A 16,075-nucleotide genomic window follows, 5' to 3' on the forward strand; every position below is an offset into this window, starting at 1 on the left:
AGTTTTAAGAGTGGTGATTTTGACACCGAATACAAATAGCTTTCTGGGGAGTAAAAAAATTGAAGACGAATATCTAAAAGAATACTTCATGATACCATTAATGTAGATCTGAAGCTACCAATACCAGCAAAGTGACAACAATGTTATTAGAAAACGTATTTCAAAAGCGGTGAAAACATAACTGGAATTATTAAAATGGGAAGTGTTAATCCACCTACTGTATTCTCCAGGCCTTGCTCCTTCTGATTATTTTATTTATTTTATTAAAATTAATTTTAAATTATTTTATTATTTACCATTCACAATTTTAAATTTTTTACCCTATTACATTAACAATCTTGAAAAATATCGTTCCAAAACGCTGCTATATTAATATACAATATATTGTGATTTAAGCAAACTACCAAAAAATCATAAAACTATATACATTATATATAAATCTATGTAAGCATAAATTGGGTACATTTTTGTCAATGTCGCGGCTAGGACTACAGAGCCAGAATGTTAAAAAAAATAGTAACAAAATCAGTCGGACCGAAAACAGCGACTGAAACAGTCGATAATAAGAAGTAGTCAATAACTAAACAGTCGAAAGTCGTTTTCAGTCAGTCAATAGTTTCCAATGCTACAAAAAATAAATAAAAAATACTAAAAAAAAAAACAAAAAATCAATCATTCAAAAGATTTCTCCGTTCTCTCGAGATGTAATCTGTAAATTGCTTGAAAGATGAGAAAATAGTAGAAAATAGAAGATAGTAGCGTCTGTCGATGGACAATACTTTCCGATTTTTCACAATAAACCTTTAAATAAAAATGTCTGTTACTATATTGTGTGCAGTAGAATAACCCATTCAATCTGCAGCACTATATTATTTACCACTCTTACAACGTTTGTTCGAGTGTTGTTATGCAAAAGAATAATTTTGCGTCTATCACCGGCTATTCCCTTTGCAACAGTTTCATTCAGTTTTAGCAGTTTGTGATACATTAAATCTTGCTGATACCACCATGTTGAAAGTGAGACTTTGTGCGCATGAACATTCCGCTTCGGTGTCGATCTGAGTGACTCTTCTGGACTAACCCATGTCTTGTTGATCATTTTTCACTTTCAGTTTTTATCGCCAATCACAATATGCTACATGGAAGCAATGATGCCGTGGTACTAAAACTGTGGAAAGAGCATTTTCACTATATTCATGTGGTGGTATTTTCCTTCCTTTTGGTCCTAATCATAGCGTGAAAAAGTTTGGAAACCATCTGCTATCTATCTGTTATATCTGTTAAGCGGTCTGAACATTTTTAAAACGTTTAGTTGAGTTTTCTATCAATAAGCTTTGAAATTCATTGTCTTCAATCTTCTTGGTCCCTTTTTTATCACTGACATAAAAATGATTACTTTTTGTGTTCTTACTTTACTATTTTACTTTTATCTTCCTTTTCATTATTTACCTTCTACTCTAACTTCTTGATAAACCTGATGACATTTCATTTTTTTATCATAAGAAACCATTCATCAGCATTACTACACTTATTCATATTCTAGACATATGGAGACAATATAGTATGTTGCAGTTGAAGCCTATATTTGGTAATACCATTCATTTTATAGTATCTACTATAATTAGTGTTCTACTATAGATTACTGCCCGATAAGATTTATCTATTGTTAGTAATTCAAAATAAATAAAAATTAAAACATATTTTAAAACAAACATTTCACTTTAATTTATTAATTTATCGTTAATTATAGAAATTATTACTTTTATTACCATTTGTTGCTTTCTAATATTCATCATATTTAATAACCTGTTAACGGCGATACTATAAAAATTAATTCCGGTATATCTAACTAATAAAAATAACTATAAACCACTCGTTATTATTATCATTATTTATATTTTATTTACAATTCAGACAAGCCTGGCCACTGTTTCGTCTTGTGTTCGATTTCATCAATTAGCTTTATAGGAAACCAGTTGTTTATACGGATGCTTTTATAATTATAATTAATAAGATTCCTAATAGTCGTAAAACGGGCGATTTGTAACAAATGTAAGAGCCAGCGAGAAGTAATAAAATCGGTGTTAGGTTACAAGATAAACATGTATAGTTTTTTGGCTTTATTAATGTTTAGTAACGTTTTGGGTGGTGATGCAGGCATTTTAAAATTAAAGCAATAAATACATTTCAGTGGCCCAATAATTTTGTTAAGTGGCTTAAAGTTTGAGGTTTAATTAAAATATTACGCTGAGAAGATCCATTATGATTCAACACATGATACCATCCATCATAAAATAAAATATATGATAAGAATTTCGCTATATTACAAAAGAAGAACTAAAGAACAAATGAAACGATGGAGGGAATAACAACAATATTAAAATACATCATGTCATCGTTAAAAGAAGGTAGAAGTTCCATTAAATGAAAAACAAACAACTGCGGATCGGCAATGTACTTCAATATTATAAAAAAGTCTTAGAACTTGTAGTAAAGTAGCAGCTCGAATAACTTATAAAATATTTACAATTTAAGAAGCATCATGATAGACAAAAAGCAGAGCAGATTAGACTCAAAGTCCAGCAAATGTATTACTTCTTAGTCGAAAGATACTCTCAACTTGACCTAATACCAAAGAGATCGGTTTATCAGTCGATAAAGCCAATTTGGACCTTTAGTGTGCAAATATATGGTTGCACTAAAACAACAAACCAACTAGTAAAATCGCACAAAACGAACCGCAACCAACGCACTACAGCTTCCACAGAGACGTGGAAGCACTACAGCTAGCGGACTGGAGAATGAAGTGACCCAAACCAGGCGAACTTGTTTAGTGTATAAGTGTAGTTTTAACTTTAGCTTAAGTAGATTAGTTTCACTTAATTTAGGAAATACATATTGGTGCATTAATCCCGTACTTGCCTTGCTCCTGTATTAATGCAAGTACAACAGAACAGTAGTAATAAATTAATTGGTAAATTAAGATTGTACTAAAGATATCTAATGTGAGACGTAATTAATAAGAAATAATAAGAAGCAGTCATGCCACAAAGCAGTGCAGAAATTGGTAGACCAAGAAGTTCAAATAACCTCAGTAGACATCTGCACAAATAGTTTCATTCGCTTTTAGTAGATAGTAATACACGACATCTGTTTGATCTCATTAATATGAACACCAATATTTATGGTCATGAATGATTCACTGTGATGTCGATGTGGATAGCTCACTTGGACTAATCCATATTGCTTTTTTTGCTTGGGGTTGTTGTAGTTGACCCAGTTTTCATTAACGGTCAGAATATATCACCAAAAGTACTTGTGTTTACTTGAGAAGTGATGAAACAATTGTGTTGGAAACTTTATTACAAAAGTAATAAATGTCGAAAATATGTGTATATATTAACATTTCAATCTAATTAAATCATTTTTGTGACTAAAAGAATTTCAGTACGGATGATTATTGATCTGAGATGAATAATGGACCTTTTTTGTAATCTTACATTATGAAAAAGAGGTAGCTATTAAAACATAGTAAAACAATATATCCATTAGATATTTAAGAGTAATCGAAGCTCTGGGTATTCTAATTAAATAGTGTGAACAATATTTTGGCTGTAATTTTTAAACAATAAAACTAAGACTATTTTATTGCAGACCCATAAAATCAGGAACGAAAATTACATATTATATTATCGAAAGACTTAACCTACTGAATATTCTTATAGAACATAGCTGATATAATTTATTCTTGAATATTGTTGATATATTCGATTATATTGGTGAAAGTTTTAAAATATTGTTAGTAGTTGACAAGCCCAAACATTTATCCAATATATCGTTTTTTCTAATGTTTTTTACACAAGTTCTTGAATATAAAAACGCACACCTTTTACAAATATTTAGCTATTAATAGGCACAAAAATGTTAGCAAGATAATATTTAATGATACTTATTCATTTGTAGCATTTAATACATGTTCGGACGCTTAATATATTATGGATAAATCATCTTCTTGATATCGGATATTGATGAATTAATTGTATATTGATACTGATGACTATCTCTTGTTACATATGAGTTTCTTATTGACTCTTCATATCATATTTGCAATTTAAATCCTTTTGGTTGTGGGAGTCACGCATTTTCATTTCTGGTAACATAAGAAATTAAATTTTGAAATATTAATTGGTATAATTAATTATTTATTATAAATGAGTGTTGTATGTATTCCTTTATACAATAATATGTACAAAGAACAACATATAATAATTTTAATATGGGATTTTTTAACAAACTATTAAAGCTTTGCATTTTAGAGACCTTCACTGTTATTTAACTTAGCAAAAATTAATTATATTAATAATAATACCCTTTTTTGTACATTCTTGCACCCCAGATTATGAGTTCAAGATTATGCTTTATGTATTTTCCAATTCTAATTCATGTTATTGATAGTTTTACGTAAGCTTTTTTGGGTGTATTTTAAATTATTGTGGATGTTGTTGCATTAATATTTGTTTTTTTTTATTGTAAACGTTAACTAGCATCAATGAATTAATTTTTATTATCAAAATTACAGTATTATAGTACAATTCCACTAGTTTACCTTATCAGACAACATAAATTATGAAAATTTTACATAATTTTCTAATTTATGCGCCAACATATATATTAATACGGACGAATTGCCCAACAATAGTCGTACTTATTCATTTTTAAGTGTATGTTTTCGACGAACTGTTATTACGGCATTGATATATATCCTTTTATGGGAACGTCATAAAAGTGTACATGTCAAAAACTAATTCAAATGGGAACAATAAAAATAGTAAGTAATTTAAAATTGTTTTGACCGCGTTCTTTCTTTCGCTTTTGGGTAAAACATACTGTATGCATGTATTTAGGATATTTAATAGAATAGCGAAGAAAAAGAAAGTTTATTGTTGAGGCCAGTGCCATAGACAGACATGTTTTACTTCAACAAAATAGTCAAATGAAATTAATTGGGTTTAATCATTAAAATTTGAAAATGTTTGAAATAATTTTATTGATACATCTAATTTTCTATCTTTTATGACTAATCACAAGTTTGTGTTACTTTGTATTAAATCGCAATGGGTACATTTAACCAAGTTCGTGTGGAATCCTCCCTGAGTAGTTTCACCCTTTAACTGACTTCGAAAATGAAGGAGGTTCTATGTTCGGCTATACATTTTTTTAATGCATGTTCGCCGGTTTCTCCGTCAATAGTGGGCCGATTTTCAAAATTGTTTTTTATTCGAAAGAGGGTCCGAGGTGGTCCCACTGGAACCAAATCAGGATCTGATTTGATGCTCAAATCTCAAAGGCACGTATAAAGTTTTCACATATTTTTTTTAGAAAATCGGAAGTCGTTTAGTGTAAAAGCCATTCAGTTTGCTTTTTAAGCACTAACTATAGTATAAAAGACGTCGTACTCGTACTCGACTTCAAAGTAGTGAGTTGGTAGTTAAGTAGCTATTACAACCATTATTATGTACATATTTTACTTCAAAATGTTTTTTTTGTGATAAAGATTTGAGTTTGATTATTTTTAAATAATCAGTGATTAGTTCCTTATTAATATTTTGAAGTCGGTTCAATTTTTTTGTCAAATTTTTTTATCAGTATATATAATTTCGTCGAAGTGCCATCAAAATATTTTTAGGGACATTTTTTAGTTGAAGATGTCTTAATTTTTACCGAGTAAGTCGTATTTGAGGAAAGTTGTACACTTTTATTTAATTTAAAGAAAGAAGCGGCTGAAAGTCGTCGAATGCAATCTGAACCTTATGGGAACTCAGATTGAAAAGTCATGATTTTAACACCGAAAACAAGCAGCGTTTTGCACAACCAAAGAAGTATGAGGAAGATGACTTAAACCTATTAGTCGATGAAACTATTAATGGGGATCGCAGTTGGTTATATAACTGCCAGAAAAAGGGTCAAAAAGCGAAATTTTTACAAGACATAACAATTTTACTTTTCAACGTGACAACACTTGACTACAAATCACATATCATTATATACTTAGATTAATTTGGAAATTTGTCAATCTGTTTGCTTTACTGGTGTACCGAAAAGTCAACACCGTTTTTTTCAACGCGAATTTTGAAAACTGATTTGAAAATGTTCTCGTAAAAAATTCTATTAGTCCAAAAATTGCTACTGAGACATCATATCGTTGATCACAGTAATGCAAATCTAAGACTGTGTGGTGAAATTGAAGATTTTTTGTTTGAATTGATGATCAGCGATGAAGCTCATTTTCTTCTCAGTGGCCACGTCAATAAACAGAACAGTCGATTTTGGGGAACACAGAATCCTCTATTAATTCACTAAACATCATTGTATCCACTAAAAACAAATGTACGTAATGTTTTTTTTTAATGACCAAGGTGTTGCAGTTACTGTTACTGCTGAACGGTACCAAGACATGATTCAAAATTTTCTTGTATTTGAAATGGTAGAGCAAGGACTAGAGGACATATGATTTCAGCAAGATGGAGCCACAGCACACACAGCTCATTCAATAATTCAATTGTTGAATAAGGTTTTTCCACGCATACAAATTTCGAGAAATTGCGATTTAGCATGGTCAGCCAGATCTCTGAATTTAACAACACCAGACTTTTTCTTATGGGGTTTTCTACAAAGACAATATTCGTCACTAAATTGAAGAAATTCAGCCTCAGATGTTGCAGGGTGTCATGAAAAATGCCTTAAAAGAAGCGAAAATTGCAATAGTGAATCGCAGTCACCATTAAACCGACATATTATTTTAATCATAATGAAAAAAAACAACGTAAAGACCATATAAACTTTTTGTGAAAACCAAACTTACTTATCTTTTCTTTGAGCAAAGTTATAGGCTTTCAAAGTAGTACCGGGACTTTTGCCACACGTTATATTTAGTTATTACAACGATTATTATGTACATATTTTATTTTAAAGCGTTTTTTTTGTGTTAAAAATCTAAGTTTGATCATTTTTTACTTTTTACTGAGTTCTTTAGTTATTTTTTGCAGTTGATTCAATTTTTTTGTTAAAAATATTTTTTTGTAGATTGTCATGATCAAGATATTATCGGAAAACACTAGTTCAGCATCTTTAGTTAATTCTCTAATATCTATCAACGTACGAATAAAGTTACGATGGTGAAAATAGAAAAGTGGTTTCCAGAGCTGGACTTCAAATGCCAGAAGAGAGTTTAGGTTTATGTCTTCGGGCAATGCATAGAATTACACCGACAAAGCGATACGGGGATCCGCCACTGTCTTCGTTCTGTGTTCAACATTAAATCGCATAGAAATGCAAAAATATAAAAATTCGATGCAAAAAGACTTATTTTATTTTTATCATATTCGGTATATGGCGAAATAAATTTCAAAGGATTTGCCTTTATATTTGTTGGGCGATGCGCCCGCGCGCCCGTATACCATATACCTCTTAAAATATAACTCTCAAATGCTAATATTTCGTTTTTATACGTTCCGTTCCGACCAATAAAAATAAAAATGCATTCCAGTTACGTCTACGGAATAAAATAAATAAGCGATATAAAACCGTTTTACGTTTTTTTTTTGTTTGTTTCGACGCTCTCGTTTCCCTTTTTTTTCGTTTTTTTTTTGCTTTCGTTAGATTCGGATTCTGTTTCGACAATGTGAAAATTACTTTGACTAATATAGCGTTTCACTTAATCATTGAGGATTCACTAATTTATCTGAATATGTATAAGAGTTCCTAAATTTTGTGTTTAGTCGAGGTTATCATTTAACAGGTCAATTGGAAACTCCCCGGCCTACTATAGTAAAACATATTTTTTGCCAAAATTAGTTTTTCCCTTCAAGGGTGATTTGCTTCAAAATAGGCCTCAGTTTCGGCGATCACTTTTCATTCGACGAACATTTCTTCCCAGCGGGTATTCTTTTGAGATATGAGAACGGGAAACAGTCGCGAGGGGGCAGATCTGATGAAGCAATTCGAATTCCAATTCATGGATTTTTGCCATCGTTTTCACTGACTTGTGACATAGTGCATTGTCTTGGTGAAGCAGCACTTTCTGTTTTTCGGCGATGTCGTCTTCAAACGGTCCAATAACGCTAATATATGTAATAGTCGCTGTTGATGGTCCTTCCTTTTCAAGGTAGTCAATGAAAATTAATCCATGCGTATTTCAAAATACAGACGCCATAACCTTGCCTGTCGAGTCTTGCGTTTTCCCAGGTTTTGGAGCGGGTTCATCGTGTGCAGTCCACTAGGATATCGATTGGACTTCGGAGTGAAATGATGGAGTCATGTTTCATCCATTGTAATATATCGACGCAAAAACCTGGGTTTATTACGCTTGACCATCTTCAAACACTGCTCCGAATCATCAACTCGTCGTTGTTTTTGGTCAAAAGTGAGCTCGCGCTGCACCAACTTTGTACAGAGTTTTCTCATACCCAAATATTCGTGAATGATATGATATACACGTTCAGTTGATATCTTTAAAATATCTGCTATTTCATTCAATTTCAATTTACGGTCATAATAAATAAAATAATTTTGCAGATTTTTTTAATGTTTTTGTCGGTAACAACCTCTTTTGAGCGTCCACTGCGTTCGCCGTCTTCGGTACTCATTTCACCACGTCTAAACTTAGCATACCAATACTTGATGGTTGATTTTCCTGGAGCAGTGTTCGCAAACTCGATATCAAGCCAAGTTATTGCTTCAAGTGTATTTTTTCCTTTCAGAAAGAAATATTTTTCAACACGCGAAATTCCTTTCAAACGTTGCTTGACTCGAAACGCTTTAATTCACAAACTAATAATCCGACAGCTGTCAAATTTATACACGCATCTTTTAAGTGTTAGGGCTAACCAAAAAAATATGTGGATTTAATTCTAGTAGCGTCATCTATGTGTTAGGCTGAGGACTTTTCAACTGACCTGTTATTGCATGGTTTCTGAATATTTTACACACTGTTTTCAATTAGAAACTAGTTTGTAGAAAACCAGATGACTTTACAGCTCTCTGCCAATACCGATGATAGTATTTTCCTAGCCAATCGTATAACCACCGAGAAAATAGAATTTTAATTATTCGTGATTAAATCATAATAAAGACTAATTCGTTTAATTTTTTTTATCAATAAAATTTGACATTAGGTCAGGAGTTTAGGTTAGGAGTTAGTTACGTGATGGCATGAAGAAAACTATATATTGTCAAATTTTTGGAATTCATTTTAAACACGTCATTTCTTAAAAATGTATTTAGGATGTTGTTATCTTCATACACATTTCCTTAGTTGGGGTTAAATTATTATTATTTTCCCACAAATTCTCTGACAATACCACAAAATATTGTTTTGTCAATTAATCCCTGGAATTGAACCGATCTATCTCAATATTCAGTCGTTTTTTAGTTCTAATCAGATTTTGCCTGTGGCAATAATGAACTAATTTGTATTAACTGAGCAAAAATCGTCAGAATTGGTTTGTTAGAAGAGCTAGACAACATTTAATCTCAGACCGAATAACTTTTAAGTGACATTAATAAAGCAATTTATCTACTTCTCGATAGTATAGGGTGTGAATTAAATTTAATGGAGTAATTTTTTGTAAATTTAAAGCTTTATTGTCAAATGTGCAGAACAAAGAACTGTCCAATTATATGTCCAAGTTTCATTCGTCTCGAAATATTAACGCAATTTTAAAAATTTTGATAATACTGAAAAATACCGATAAATTAGGTAATAATAAGCCATGGCAAAAACTTATACTTCAGTGTTCTCCAATTCATAATTCCATTTCGAATATTTTTTTTTAATTTTTGAAAAAATTTCGAACATAACGATATAATATATAACGATAATATGTCATACACAACTTAACATTTGAATGTACAATAATTGACAATAAACAAATACTAGATCAATGATAACACATCAATATTACAAATTCTTAATGATATTCAATCAGTGAATTAAATGATGAATTGGCCGATGCAGCTTATTTCAGCAGTAGATGCCACTGTCTTCTTCTGTACTACTAATATTTGACCCGTTGAGATTTATAATAACTGACAATACGTCTGTTGTCTATATGAGAATTTTCAACATCTATATCACCAAATATTGCGATAACATTAGGGAACCTCAGGTATGTTAAGAGGTTTTCCATGAAGGACGGTCATATGGATATAGATGTAGGAGAGTGATCGCTTGAGAGTGATCATAATTGAGAAATCCGGAAAACTATGCATGATACCAATGAACCTGAATATGTTAACGAAAAAAAATTTATTAAGAGATTAGGAATAATTGAATACATCATCTTCATCCAACGAATCACTGTTCGGACATTTTCATGATAACTTGTTAAAAGTATATTCACTGTCTTCGACTTAATCTTGGTCGTCACCTACATCGAAGTAGACGTTACATACATTAAAAAAATACAAGAAGATAATATTTCCCTTAGGTCAAAAAACTATCTACAAGTAATCATCAGGCCATCGCAGACCGGGTTCTTTTGATATTTGCCCAAGAACAATACGTCCGCCATGTAGTTTTCTTCAAACAAATCATAGGCGGCAACAAGGGCTGATAATTTATGTCGTAGGCCAGAGCGAGCACGCAAGTACTGACAAAAATAAACATGAAAAATGCGCCTTACAGAACACCAAGTATCTGGAAATAAATATTTATAATTAGGCTTTCATCTCGTTTTATTAATTTATAGCGTTTCAGATAACGGCAACGTGTCGGTTATGGGGGTTTTATAGAATTTAACGTTATCGTGGTTTACGACCGTCCTGCACCGGGCTGGAGCACGACAACATAAACCACATTGTCCTGGTAATCGATGCAGTTTCACCAAGGTTACGATTGAGTACGGCACCGGATCATGAGAGGTATTTTGAAAAAGGTTAATTTTTTCTAAATATACCTAGTTAGATTTTTAAAATAAAGGCAAACTCGAGTTATTTATGGTTTCATATTTATTTTGTGTATATTTGAAATTATTTTGTACCAGCAATTAATTTATATTAAACTTTTTGCAGTCCTTGAAACTGTTGTTGAATTTTCTTTCCGGGTTACTAACAAACAATAAACAATGTCTTCCAAGAAGCCCTTAAAACACTGTTCTATTGGTTTGGCACGAAAATATTAAAGGCAGTGGATTGCACTACTTATTGGAAGATGAAAACCTAGCTTAATCTCCCAAAGAACTTTCAGATAACTTAGCAGTTCATTATTCAACAGTTTCCATACATTGACATGCGATGAAAAAAATCCAAATTAACTGCAATATACTACTTTGAATCATGTTAATATCAGGGATGATTAAATATCACTGATTGCCATCACCACGGTAATCCCAAGTGTAAAGATTCTGGAGTCAGTCCAGGAAAATCACCCATAGGTTCATCAGCAAGGTTGGGTGTGTTATAAAGCGGTAAAACTGCAAACTGAAAGCAAAGCTACTGCTGCAGATATCTGCCGGCATCAATTAAACAAATGGAATGGCGTACCGTGGCAAAAAAGACAGCAAGGACAAGTTATTTTGCAAAAATTACGAAATAGAACACTGTTACACTTCTAGTGGACAGTTCTGCCGCACCTAGCGTTTCGGAAATGCTAAAGAGGGCAACAGTGGATCGAAGATTAGACCGCTGTCAAATCAACATCGTTCTTTTATCACGCTATCACCGTGGTACCAGAAAGTTGTAAAAAAGTTCGACGAAATAGTTTTATTAATTAATATTGTAACAATTTTTCCCAATATATGCCTTAAAAAGTGTTAAAAACGGATTTAACAGTGCATGACAACAAGGACTAAAATGGAAAAAATAAATAGCGACAGAAATAGTGTTAAAAATTCTAAATTAACAATTCAAACAGATATTTGGTACTGCTGGAAGTTCGATGGATTTTATTGTCAATTATTCCGTTTGGTGGGAGTATAGAAAGTCAGTGGAAGAAATAAGGAAAATCAACATGGTAGTATTATTTACCAAGTACTTAATACACCTATCGACCATCAGCTAATAGCTTGCAGATATAAAATTTTACTAATTCCAAATAGATGGGAAGAGTTAATAAATATCTGCGTAAAAATACTACGATATAATAAGTATACTTAATATACCTAAGTATTTGTGCAGCTACCAAGAAAGGGTTTAATTGGATATATCACTTAATAATTTATCCACGAATATTACTGATATTTATAATATCCAAACTAAATAGAGAAATTGCCAATCCAACAAATATATTCATTATTAGGACGCAATCTATATAACCATGTTTTTAAAAATAAGAATATACATTTATTCAGCTGTATTCTAAATCTAGCTGAACCGTTCTCCTACAAAAATCATACAACTTCTCCACTTTCAAGTGTTTGATATGGCGACAATTATTCATAAATAAATGCAACTATTGCAGGTGCCAAGGTGCAGTACCAGTGCACAAGTTAATGTATCTAAACTGATGTGTCTGACTGATGATATTGTACTTTCTAATTATAAACTGTTACAGAAAAAAAAACTCTTGACATACGACTCTTAACAATGTTAACAATTGGACTAACACATGTTTAAACGAAGAAAACGTGTCATAATCTCTATCTTGTATATATTATACATGATATATATATATATATATATATATTATACATATATTTACATATATGTATATATATATTCATATATATGATATATAATTATAATTATATATATAATTATTATATTAGACTATAAGATATTTGGTGATTGGTTGAAATCTTCAATATTCAAATTAGATGCAGCGTATTAAAATTAAAAGAAACGAACTTGATTTTAAATTTTGAAAAATGTATTGATTAATGAGAAATTGAAAGCACATAGTATATAAATGAAGGCACAAGTAATTTCTATATAAATCTAATGGAAACCTATCAAAACAAGCTACTTAATAATCCATGCTAGGCTTGCATGACCCTAACTTCATCAGAATGTATTTTGGATCAACAAATATTGCTTGTAATGTTATACAGTGATATTACAAACATATTTTCGTCTAACGTTATTTATATCAATAAACCCTTTACAACAATTACCAAATTAAATAAGTATGGATTAAGGAAAGGAATTTGTTGTTCATAGCTGTGTAGTAACTATTTTTTCATCCAATGTTTGTGTTGGAAATAGTTAATTCGTGATTGATGATAAAACTTCTGGAGAGAACAAAGAGGAATAGTATCTATTTCCAACTATATTTATTATAAATAGCATATTATTAAAAAATCCCCTCAATACATCCCATAAATCCCCATATAAATAAGTTTTCCTCTACGAAAACCCTAGAAAAGCAATTTTCTCGTCGAATATTTCAACTAAACGACCGGCTACGTAATTAAAAACGCTTAATAATAGGTCTCGATGACCGTACAAATTTATATAAGAGCGATTTTCACCTGACTCCACGCTTAACAACGGCCGCGACTACAGCCACCGCCACCAGGCGTCGCCTCGGAACATGCAATCGTTGTCATTCGGCTTGTTTGCATATTATTTGAATTAAAAATAAAATTAAGTTGTATGAGTTTTCGTCATGAAACCGCACTAACTCACTCACTCGAAATCTTGGCCTAGGGCCGGTGATTTATGACGCTGGCCGGGGCGGCGGCGTTGATGGTAAGGCGAGGGGTTGAAGGGGGCTGGTTTTAAAATAATAAAAGCCGCGCGGGACGGGTGTCGATCGGGATGAGGTGACGGGTGGGTAATAAACATCGGGCCGCGGCCGGCGAGCTGGTTTAATATCGGTGCGCTATCAAGTGGTGATTTATAGGAAAAATTAAGGTGTTGGGTAATGGATAATGTCACGTATTTTAAAACAATTTCTTTCGTGATTGTTTTCGAAATACTTTCATTATAACATTACTGGACCTTGCGTTTGTTCTTGGTTTTCCAAAATGACAAGGTTTTCAAGGCTGCGTGCTTTTCAATTTATAGGGTATTGACAATAAACTGACTAGAGAATATATGTGATAATATTCTGATGTTCCTTTGACCAAACTGAATTTTGGGCTACATGTATGAGAGCATCATCATATTGGAATACGGTGCCATTGAAGGTGTCGAGAGTTTTATTTGCAGCTATCTGAATACGTCGATATTACCACCCAAATCCTAACATAACCTACCTGATATAGGAAAATATATAACAGGTCAATTGAAAAGTCCCCGGCCTGAGACATAGATGGCCCTATTAGAATTAAATCCATATGGTTTTTAGTTAGTCCTAACCCTCAAAAGTTGCGAGTATAAATTTGACAGCTGTCGGATAATTAATTTGTGAATTATAGCATTTTGTGTGAAACAACTTAGGTTATTGTGAAAAAATGGATATAAAGGAATTTCTCGTATCAGTAAAATATTGCTTTTTGAAGGGAAATAATACAGTTGAAGCAAAAACTTGGCGTGATGCTGAGTTTCCGGACACTGCCCCTGGAAAATCAGCCAACAAGGATTGGTATGTTAAGTTTAGACGTGGTGGAATGAGTACCGAAGACGGTGAATGCAGTGGACGCCCAAAAAAGGTTGTTACCGACGACAACATTAAAAAAATTCACCAAATGATTTTGAATGATCGTAAGTTGAAACTGAATGAAATAGCAGACACCCTAAAGATGTCAACTGAACGTGTACATCATATCATTTACGAGTATTTAGGTATGAGAAAGCTTTGTGCAAAGTGGGTGCCGCACGAGCTTACTTTTGACCAGAAACAACGACGAGTTGATGATTCGGAGCAGTGTTTGAAGATGATCAAGCGTAATAAACCCGAGCTTTTACGTCGAGAGGTCACAATCGACATTCATCCGAGTGGACTGAACACGATGAACACGCCCCAAAGCGTGGGAAAACGCAACAGTCAGCTGGAAATGTTATGGCGTCTGTATTTTGGTATGCGCATGGAATATTTTTTATTGACTACCTTGAAAAAGGAAGGACCATTAACAGAGACTATACATAGCGTTAATGGATCGTTTGAACGACGAAATCGCCGAAAAACGGCCGCAGTTGAGTCACAAGTCAGTAAAAACGAAAGCAAAAATCCATGAATTGGGCTTCGAATTGATTCCTTCTCCGCCGTATTCTCCAGATATGGCCCCCAGCGACTATTTCCTGTTCTCAAATACTAAAAGAAAGCTTTCTGGGAAGAAATTTTCGGCGAATGAGGAGGCGATCGACGAAGCTGAGGCATATTTTGAAGCAAATGGCAAATCGTACTATAAAAGTGGTATCGAAAAGTTGGAGGGTTGCTATAATCATTGTGTCACACTTGAAGGGAATTATGTTGAATGAAAAAAACTAATTTTGCCAAAAAATGTGTTTTACTTTACTTTAACCTGTTAAACGGTAGTTCATCGCACCATACTACATTCTTCCAGTCATCAGTTATTTAGGTTTTATAGTGGTTGCACGACTTCTTTCGCAGCTTAAGAGTGAATTTCATTATAAAGGATTTCGCAATAAAATAAATTGGTTAGAAAATCACCCACTCATCCACTGTTTTCAAACTTGGTTGGTTACCACAAACCATTTTTGATTTTCGAAACAGTTGTTTTTGAACTTCTAGCATCCATTGTGCTTTAATATTAATATGTAGATTATTAATTGAATTGATAAATACCTTTCTCTAAGTTATAAAGCTTCATACTTCATAAATTTGTTACAAATTCCTTTAGCTAACTTATGTCCAAGATGCAACCGAATCGATTTCTTGAGTTCATTTGTGGGTGTGAGTTTGTCTGAGACGAATATCTTGATGCAAACCATCTATATCATTCAAATTATATTACCTTTGGCCCCTTTGGACCGTTTTTTTCTGATAGTAAGTATTTAGAATGAACAACAGTACAACCGTCCACATTGGCACCGACGCGGAATATTTACATCAATAAATTCTTACCGTGTATATGGTGGTGTCAAGTGTATTCAGAAGTTTACCGTTCTGAGTTGGACAAGCAGAACATTATTTGTCGCAAGAAAGACTAAAAATAAGTTGTTCTCTTGCATA

At 32.6% G+C, this 16,075-nt stretch overlaps 1 long non-coding RNA gene across 1 annotated transcript in view; it reads left to right on the plus strand.

Annotated features, from left to right (window-relative positions):
* Positions 1-4,723: 4,723 nt before the first annotated feature.
* The window catches only part of LOC143193554 (uncharacterized), a 30,115-nt gene continuing 18,763 nt past the window's right edge, over positions 4,724-16,075 (plus strand). The window contains exon 1 of the long non-coding RNA XR_013005053.1: positions 4,724-4,828. This is a non-coding gene — a long non-coding RNA (uncharacterized LOC143193554). The remainder of the gene's footprint in view (positions 4,829-16,075) is intronic.

Source organism: Rhynchophorus ferrugineus, unplaced genomic scaffold (genome assembly GCF_030347505.1).
Source record: "Rhynchophorus ferrugineus isolate W39M unplaced genomic scaffold, kcgeb_rfMv2 rfM3, whole genome shotgun sequence".
NCBI classification, from domain to species: domain Eukaryota; kingdom Metazoa; phylum Arthropoda; class Insecta; order Coleoptera; family Curculionidae; genus Rhynchophorus; species Rhynchophorus ferrugineus.